We start from the raw sequence: 9766 nt of genomic DNA on the forward strand, positions 1-9766 counted from the left end.
TTAAATATCCCTTGCGGATTTCCCTATTACGATCTCTGAAATTAACATGCCCCTTCCGGAAAAGGGGCCAATGTAGACGAGCCCTCCCTGTTCATTTATATATCCTTTGTTCCAAGATTAACTCCTTTCTAGACATGGATATTGCTGAAAATTCCATGCTTTCTTCCTGACTCAATCCATCTCTCCCCCAGTTCTTGCTCTGAACTCACACAAAATACTGAAGTAGGCAGAACCTGTTTCAATTCAAATCTCTCACCCTCTTCCCATTAACTCTCCTGGCTCCCTACCAACACTTCCTAGATATCCATTGCCTCAGGGTTTAACTCTTTACAGGCAATTTAGTTAACTGAATGGGCGGGATGTCTAGAAAAGTTTAGTATCCCTTCCACTCCCAATCAATGAAGGAAAAAACCCCTTTGGGCCACCATTATAATCAGGACACCTAGAAGCAGCCAGAAATCCAGCATGACTCCTTCTGAGTGCAAACTTTAGAAGGCATTTGCCTTCTATTAAGAGAGCAGATATTTCCACCACTCCCTCCAGCACGTTTTTCTTATAGATTCCTCCTATCAACTCTCTTATCTATATTAAGTTTCACCCAACTAATTCTTATCCAAATCAGTCACACCATGGAGTTCCAGTAAAAGAGACATAAAGATGAGTGCCAACAGTATATTGAAAGCACTACAAACCCAAGCCATTTCCCCTAATGACCACTCACACAGACTAAAATAGGCAAGTGACAAAATAAAGCACTGTGGTACCCTGTTTAGGAAAGACTGGCTTCTAATTTCACTCTGAGCAGCCTTATCCAAAATGTACAATGGAAAGTCTGCAATGAGAAACACTAAACTCTACACCAGGGTAGAAGCATCTGATGTTTTCCAAGTCACCTGAAAGAGCTCTATTTATTGGGACTTTCCAGAATGAACTGCTGAAGAAGCAGCTATTCATTGTCTCTTATCAGATTAAATTAATTCAGAACACAATTTCTGTCAATGGTAGTCTCCTTCCCTTTTGCTTCATCTATCACAAAGCATTTATCACAAACAGTGACTTGTAAGGATGAAGAAAGCAGTCACTGAGAATGTGAACACCTAGGCTTTGTCTACACTGGCGCGATCTTGCGCCAGAAATATGCAAATGAGGCTAAGCGTGGAATATCACCGAGCCTCATTTGCATATCTAATGAGCCACCATGTTTGCGGAAGAGGCTCTTGCGCAAGAAGGAGCATCTACACTGCCCCTTCTTGCACAAGAAAAACCCTCTTGCGCAATGCTGTTATTCCTGAAAATAATCAGCGTAACGGCATTGTGCAAGAGAGTTTTTCTTGCGCAAGAAGGGGCAGTGTAGATGCTCCTTCTTGCGCAAGAGCCTCTTCCGCAAAAATGGTGGCTCATTAGATATGCAAATGAGGCTCAGCGATATTCCATGCTTGGTCTCATTTGCATATCTCTGGTGCAAGATCGCGCCAGTGTAGACATAGCCCTAGGGAGTATGTATATGAAAGGGATAATTTGATAATGCATCTTATTTGTATTCAAACTCCTTATTTAGTTATATAGAAAGTCATCATGGAAACCAGAACCGAACTATAATGCACATATTGCAGAGCTGGCTTATTTCTCTCCTTCCAACTACCTTTGTATTAAAAACAGAATTCTTAGCTTAGGGCATCATTTTGGTGAATGTTTTTTCTAGAACCAAGAATAGAGCAGTATTTACTGCTAGTTGTTGGACTCCATTTTGGGTCACACTAGGGGATTTTGGCACGGAGCTATTTTATACCTTTGTACAGTGTCATCTAGCAGTAGGGATGCAGTATTGCATGGGAGGAACTGCTGCAGCTTCCCATTTAAACTATGTGGTGAGGACGGTGTGGCTAATTGGCTAAAAGAAGGGATTGAAATAAGACACTATAAAGATGGTCTCCAGCACTAGACACACTTTATATAATGGCTACGTCTACACTGGCACCCTTTTCCGGAAATGCTTAAAACGGAACAGTTTTTCCCGTTATAAGTATTTCCGGAAAAGTGCGTCTACATTTGCAGGATGCTTTTCCGGAAAAGCACTTTTTCCAGAAAAGCGTCCGTGCCAATGTAGACGCACTTTTCCGCAAAAAAGCCCCGATCGTCATTTTCGCGATCGGGGCTTTTTTGCGGAAAAGACTACTGTGCTGTCTACGCTGGCCCTTTTCCGGAACAGTTTTTCCAGAAAAGGACTTTTGCCCGAACAGGAGCAGCATAGTTTTTCTGGAAAAACAATGACGATTTTACATTAGATCAACATTGCTTTTCCAGAAAAGCAAGTGGCCAGTGTAGACAGCTCGCAGCTTATTCCGGAAAAGCGGCTGCTTTTCCAGAATAAGTGGCCCAGTGTAGACACAGCTGATGGGTTTTAGTCTAGTTTGCGAACTTGTTCTGATTTTGGGAATTCATTGTCATGTAACTGCTGCCTTAGTTAGAAATGTAGCCTAGATTAGGTCCTTCTGCTATTTAGATTTTTAGCTAAGGATTTTAGTTGGGTGTCTTCTGGACCCTAAGCTGGATTTTATAAAGGGGTGGCTATTCCATATGATTGATTTTTTCAGAATTCTGCCATTTAAAATGTATTTTTAGAGTTCTCACATTAAAAATCCCTTATTTTGACACTTAGAGTGGCTTCCTGATTATGTGACTTTAACCTCTCTTTATTGTGTTTATAGAGCCACGTTTATCACACTACAATCACAATATGACCAGATGTGGAGCCTCTGTACTGACAATTCATGGAAAAGGATAGTCATAATATTCCACCAAACTATTAACAGAGTGTCCCAGAGACCAAACTGAAAACTTTCTCAGAGGAGTTAGCTGATTAGTTTCCAGAGACAGAAAAAACAAAACAGGCTATTTAAATCTGGCTTTTCCTAATTGCAAGTAAAATTTACCATGAGCTGTTCATGTAGTCCTGAAGCCCAAGTTGAACAATAAAACTAAAACAGGCACTTATAATTTTGTATCTCCCAATTTTTAAAGAAATGATAACCTCTTGCCTGGGTAGAACCAGTGCCAGTCCCACAATCATCTCCCTATAGCCTTGTCTACTTCTCATTACTCTCTTATTCTGGCAAAATTCCCACATGCCCTTGAACATCATGTTAAAGGGAAGTGATGGTTGCTACATTGCAGCAGTTGCACCTAATTTCACCGCTAATTTCTATAAACTCAGCACTGTACAGCTATATATTTATTTTAAATAATTATTTTTCATAGTTGTAAAGAAATGTACAAAGAGCATCAGCAATCATTTTAAATAAGATTTTTTTTTATTTTGTTTTGTAGATTCGCTAATTATAGAGAGAGCTAGAATCCTTTTTTCATTATCTGAGAATTTCATTTGTCTAACTTTGATCTAGCAGGCAAAACAAAATGTTAGCTTATTTGTAGAGTGATATTGGAAAATAGTGCTAACAAGTGATGGCTTTACAATGCAGATATGATAAACCCTTGGTATAGTGACTATTTGTTGAGAAAAGGCCTGAATGAGAGTTAGGGATATGCAAAGGATGCAGGATTGGGCCCCGAGTCAGCAATTAGCTGCTATGCTTGATTCACTGTCTACACTGCAGTGTAAGCCTAGAGTTTGAACCTGGATGCAAGACTAACCCCCTTCCATCTACATATAAGTTGTGCTAACCCAGAGCTGTGACCCATTTCCAAGACTCCACAAAACTGGAGTTTGAGCATGAGCCAACCTGGGACCTAGGGTTGAAGTCTTATTGCTTTGTAGTGTTGGCACAGACCCACTGACTTCATGCCTGGGGTTCTCCCTACCCAGGGATAGAAGACCTGCAGCCTGGTCACATATGGCCCAGGTTAGATGAGTCAAGCTGATGGGGCTTGGGCTGTACAGATAAGAATCACTAGGGCTGCATCTAGACTGGCATGATTTTGCGTAAATACTTAACAGAAGTTGTTGTTCTGGGTTGTTCAAATATTCTACAGGACATAGTTACATTTGATTCTTTATTACATTTAAAAGAGCTTTACAAGGTACCTTTAGAATATCTTGCTGCCACAAAGGTTGATGTCAATATTTTACGAGTTACTTCTTGAACTGGATTCTACATTTTGATACATGACAATTTTCATACACGTCTCAGTACTGTGACTTTTATATACAGTGACTCAACAAAGCTCAAATGGACTAAATTGTGCAATTGTTAGTCAACTTCAATGGAAATTTTGTCTAAATTAATTCTGAAAATCAAAACATGCAAAATTGCAAAAGTAGCCATGCAATTGCAAAAAAAAACCAACCAAACAAACAGAAAACTGTGAAAAAGGTGAACTCAAAAGGAGGCAGCACGTCTTCAAATGTGCATAAAACCAACCCTGTGGCACAGTCAATAATGAAGAACAAGCAAGCTCTGTAGAGAGTTAGAATCTCCTTTGTCATAATCTAAGAAAATCAAATAAGTCTAACTTTGATCTAAAAGACAATATAACATGTTGTTATAATTATGTGAGATGGTTTGCTCATGCAAACACACAGGCACCATAAGTAGGATCCATCTAAACAACATTTTTATAGGCAGAGACAGACAGATATGCACACACACACTGCGTGTATGCACGCGCATGTGCACCTGCCTATGTGTTGGTGAATGTGGAAAAGAAAAAGTGAACCTATGTTAAGATCAATTAATGGATTTATAGTTTTGTAGGTACACACACTGTAGCAATAAGCATGACGTAAATAGCTAAATAGATTTAGAATGCAATAAGGCCTGAAAATATGCAGAGAAACATGGAGATGAGTCAATTTGTGTGCTAGGAGCTAACAGGCTCGGCTTCCACTCTTTATATACTGAATGTACAAGGGTTAGATCAGAACAGATTATGTGTTTCCATACTGGTGTTTATTTTGCTCCCTCATGGTAGAAACTCATGTGACTGATGACAAACATTTTTCTTCACATTACAGTCCACCACATAACTAATTGCTTTCCCTTGAGTAGGTGGATATTTCTCAGATTTGTCCCCATTCTGCAGTTTAAACAGGGCTTGTTATGTGCAGTACAATGCTGTATGAGAACCTCCTGATAGGTCAAATGTCTTCTTTACTTACCCTGCCTCTTTTCATATAGCTTTCTAAGCACTGCTGAGTAGATGTTTAACACAAGCTCCTTGGTGTGTCCTCCAGGCTTCTTTAACCTTTGCCTGACTCTTCTCTGTATCTGTGAATTCTGAAGCTGATAGTTTACCAAGTTTTGTAGAAACTAGTTTGGATTCAGCCCAGTTTGATTTCTAGATGTACAATCACGGCATAGAAAAACAACTTCTCTTATGTGCCTGGGACTCTTCTATAGCACATAAAAAGACACGCTATTGCCCAAACATACCATAGAATACCATAGAAAAGTGGGCTCTTTCTTCTGTGGGTTTTTTATCCATTTCCTCTTATGTTTACTTAGGTCACTACGTGCCTTACATACAGGATGGTTTGGTCCTTTGTAAGGGACTTAAGGATTTGGCCACATTTCCTTCCAAAATACTACAAATTATAACTCCTCCCCTGTCTAGGCTTTATTCAATCCTGTAAGTGTTCATTCCCTGCTTTTTGGTCATTCACATACTTTAGTCAATGTTTACTGACAATATTTGCTACTTTTATAGAGCATATAGTTTAAGGAATGTAAAAAATAAATTTCCCATCAATTTCAAAATCTCTGTAAAATTGTATATTCAAAAAGTGTTACATTTTTATTATTGCTTCATTCTACCAGAAAGAAACAGTTTTTCATTTTCTTAATATACAGTAGAACCTCAGTTTCCAATACGATAGTTATGAACTGACCCATCAACCTCATACCTCATTTGAGCTGGAAGTGCACAGTGCCACAGCAGCAGGGGAAAAAAACAAACTACTAAAAATAAAGAGAAAGCTTAATCAATTTGACAAAGTAAGGAAACAGTTCCCGTGCTTGTGTCATTTAAATTAAATGGTTTAAAAAGCAGCATTTTTTCCTGCATAGTAGTTTCAAGGGTGTTAAGTCAACATTCCTTTGTAAACTTATGAAAGAGCTAACACTTTGTTCAGTTACAGCCCCCATTCCCAAAGTGTTCTTAAATGTGATGCTCTACTGTATTCAACCTTCCCTGTTAAATGCTGCAGTAAATGGCAGGATACGAACAAGAAAACACTAAAATGTAAATAACACACACCTGCAGTGTAATTAAAGCCATTTTTTCATAGCTTCAAAACATGTAATATAAAATGTAAGTATGTAAAATATTAGTATGCATCTTCCTAGCAACCAAATAAAAGCATTATTTTTAAATGTTTGATGTTAAAACTTACTTTGTATGAACTGAAGAGCATCTGATTTTCCATATTTTTTATAGTTTGAATGTAAAATCATTTGCAGCCTGTTTAAAATTATAGAAACCTTTGTTCTGAAGAATTTATTTACAATCTTTTTGAACAATAGATCTCTGAACCATCATGTAAACCTGCATAAAAGCATATTCTTGTACTAACTTAACCTACTCATTTTTACATCCTTTGATGTAGAGACCTTGTAAGCATTCAAAAGCTTTCTCTAATGCATTCATGGTATTTATAAACTGTTAAAAAAAGCAGCAAAGTTGTATTCTACTCAGAAATGTGCAGAATTGACTTAGCATTCATTTGTATAAATATTTGTATAGCAGCTATTTCTTACTTTTAGCACTGTAAATATAAGGAGCAAGTTTCTAGCCTGTTTGTAACTCCTTCCCCCATTCACAAAAAGGAGGTATGGATAATAAAATTATTAAATTAACAGTGAGGCCTCCTTTATCAAGAGTCTTTTGGTATGAATTTGGCCAGTTTTAATTAAAGCTAGTTTTGCTGTGCAGATCCCCACACTATTCCTGAGGAACCTGACGTACACATGGCCATATCCTACAACAATATCCATGCCTATGTGATGCAGATTACTATGGATTTGGGGGGCATGTACAATGATGAGAAAAATAGTCAAGGCCCACAATATCATTGTAAAGACAGCTCTTGGTAAAAGAATGTCCCCATCCTGCAGAAGATAAGCTAGTCAATCCACAAATGCGGATGGTCAGTTTGAAAAGAAGCCAGAGGTTTTACTTGAATATCTATATTTATGTCCATTAATTTATAGTCCTCTAAATTCAAGTGTTAGGAATTCCACACATACCTAGTCACCAGAGACAAATAAATATAAGGGAATATAGTCTCTCCTCCTTAAGTGAATCCTGTAAGAGGAGGAACATTTTCAATTTGCTGAATTTCAATTAAATTCTTCTTCAAGGAGAGGGATTGGAAAATCTGCAGAGAAGGGCAGAAGCATACGGTTATATTCTATAGCGTAATTACATGATTTTAGGGGCTCCTTTACGAGTACCCAGAATTAGGGATGTTAAGAGGTGGGTAATTGACTAATCATGTAATCGATACAATTTGTATTGACTACACGATTAGTCAATAAGGGAAGGTGCTCTGTGCCAGCTCACACGGATCCAGGAGCTATCCCCACTGCAGCTTTAATGTAGTAAGAGCTAAGTGCACAGGCAGCCCAGCTCCTACTACATTTAAACTGACAGAAGCAGTAGTGCAAGGGGGAGGGCAGACTGTACCACAGAGACAGTGCTGGGGGGGGGGGTGACCGGCTTTTAAGCCCGCTCCCCCCAGCACTGTCTCCTGTTCCCAATCTTGATACAGAGGCAGTGGGCGGGGAGAGGGGGAGGGGAGCGAGTAGTCAAGTGCTTGACTACCTGATAAGCTTAGGCTTATCGGATAATCAAGTACTCAACTACTCACTTATATCCCTACCCAGAATTTCCTGAAAAAGAGGCCCCTTCATTGTACATCAAGTTGGGAACCTAAACTCCCTCTGCCTGCGCTAGGTGCCTTCAGAGCAGAGCAGCCCCCTGCTCACATCAGGTGGGGGATTGCTCCAGCCACTGCCGTTTACCAGGTGATGCTTACCAGTTTAACCATTCACATCCCTAATCTAAGCTATAAAATGTATATACACTAATCAATAACTGATTGTTAATTTTATAAGCAACCCTATTCACTCATTTCATTTCAACAATAGAAAGACAAAAACAAAGCTAAAAAAGGAGTAACCACCTGAATATCTTTGAGCAAGTAACAAAATTGCTATATTTCAAATCAGAAAAAAAATCTAGTGTGTCTCTCTGCATCTAAAATAAATTGCTTGAAATTACATATAGCTATTCTATGTGAAGTTTGCTTCTCTCTACTTCACTCTGCCTGGAAACACCATTACAATGATACAGTACACTAAGAATTAATTTGCAATCATTTCTGAAATTATGTAGTATTCTCAACATAAAATTAAATAGTGGTGGCTCATGGCTTCTTCATTAGCTTGCCATATGGAAAACACAAAGTATTTACACATTCATTTAATCACAAACACTATTCACAGTGGAAAGGGAAGATTATAATCATATTTAAGGCAGATAATCAAAAAGTAATATATATTTTTATCAAGTAATTAAGGTAACATTATGAAGAAATTCACATATTTTATGCTGGCAGGGCTAATGTTTCCTTAGAGGGCCAGTTTCTGAAGAGATGCAAGTTGACAAAGCTCCATTAAATTAACACTGAAGCTACAATCAAATTATGCCAGGTGAGGCTCTGTCCTACAGAATGTTGTAGTGGCTGACTGTTTTCTCTTAGGCTACATCTATACTATGAGTTTCCTTGGCAAAAAATATGCTAATGAGGGACTCATTTGCATGAGTCATTATCTCATTTACATATTTTCTGCCGCTCCATTTTTGCACTAGGGGTTTTTGCACAAAAACAAGCAGTGCGGACATTTTCTTTTTGTGCAAAAACCCCTTTCTCTGCAAGATCAGTACATCTCTCTCATTAGTATATTTTCTGCCGAGAAAACATGTAGTATAAACATAGCCTTAGAGATGTAAATCTGAACCCAGGTCTTGCTTTCACACAAATCAATGAGAATCTCACCACTGACATTTGATGCTCTTGGTTCTTGTATCTGACAAATCACTGTTATCTGAGTAGGATAGCAGGATTCTGCCCTTTACATCACTTCCGCATCCTCTTGCTGAGGAAGTCACGCACACAAAATGTTGAAGGCAGATAACATCGTTTACTACAGTTCACAAGTAAAATGAATGCATAAATGTTTTTATTCTATTTAAATACAAGTAAATGTGTTTTAACAAAGCATGTAATAATTCAAATCGGATAGCATTTAGGTATCAAATTCTCTGCAGAAATGTGGGTTTTAATCTATTTTCCATGTAGCCTAAATCCTGCCCCCAACCTCTGCAGATGTGTAACACCCTCATAAAAATGGCCATAGTAAGTCAGACCAAAGGTCCTTCTTGCCCAGTACTCTGTCTTCTGACAGTGGCCAACACCAGGTGCTCCACAAGGAATAAACAGAATAGGTAATTGTCATCAAGTGATCCATCCCATCGCCCATTCCCAGTTTCTGACAAAGATAGGCTAGGGATACCATCCCTCCCCATCCTAACTAACAGCCATTGATGGACCTATCCATGAATTTATCTAGCTCTTTTTTTAATCCTATTATATTCTTGGACTTCACAACACCCTTTGTTAAGGAGTTTCACAGGAGTTTTACTGTGCAATGTGCGAAGAGTACCTTTTATTGGTTTTAAGCCAGCTACCTGTTAATTTTGTTTGGTGACCCCTTAGTTCTCTTGTTATGGGAAAGAATAAATAACT

This window comes from Pelodiscus sinensis, chromosome 4 (genome assembly GCF_052426305.1).
Source record: "Pelodiscus sinensis isolate ZL-2025 chromosome 4, ASM5242630v1, whole genome shotgun sequence".
In the NCBI taxonomy this organism is placed as follows: Eukaryota; Metazoa; Chordata; order Testudines; family Trionychidae; genus Pelodiscus; species Pelodiscus sinensis.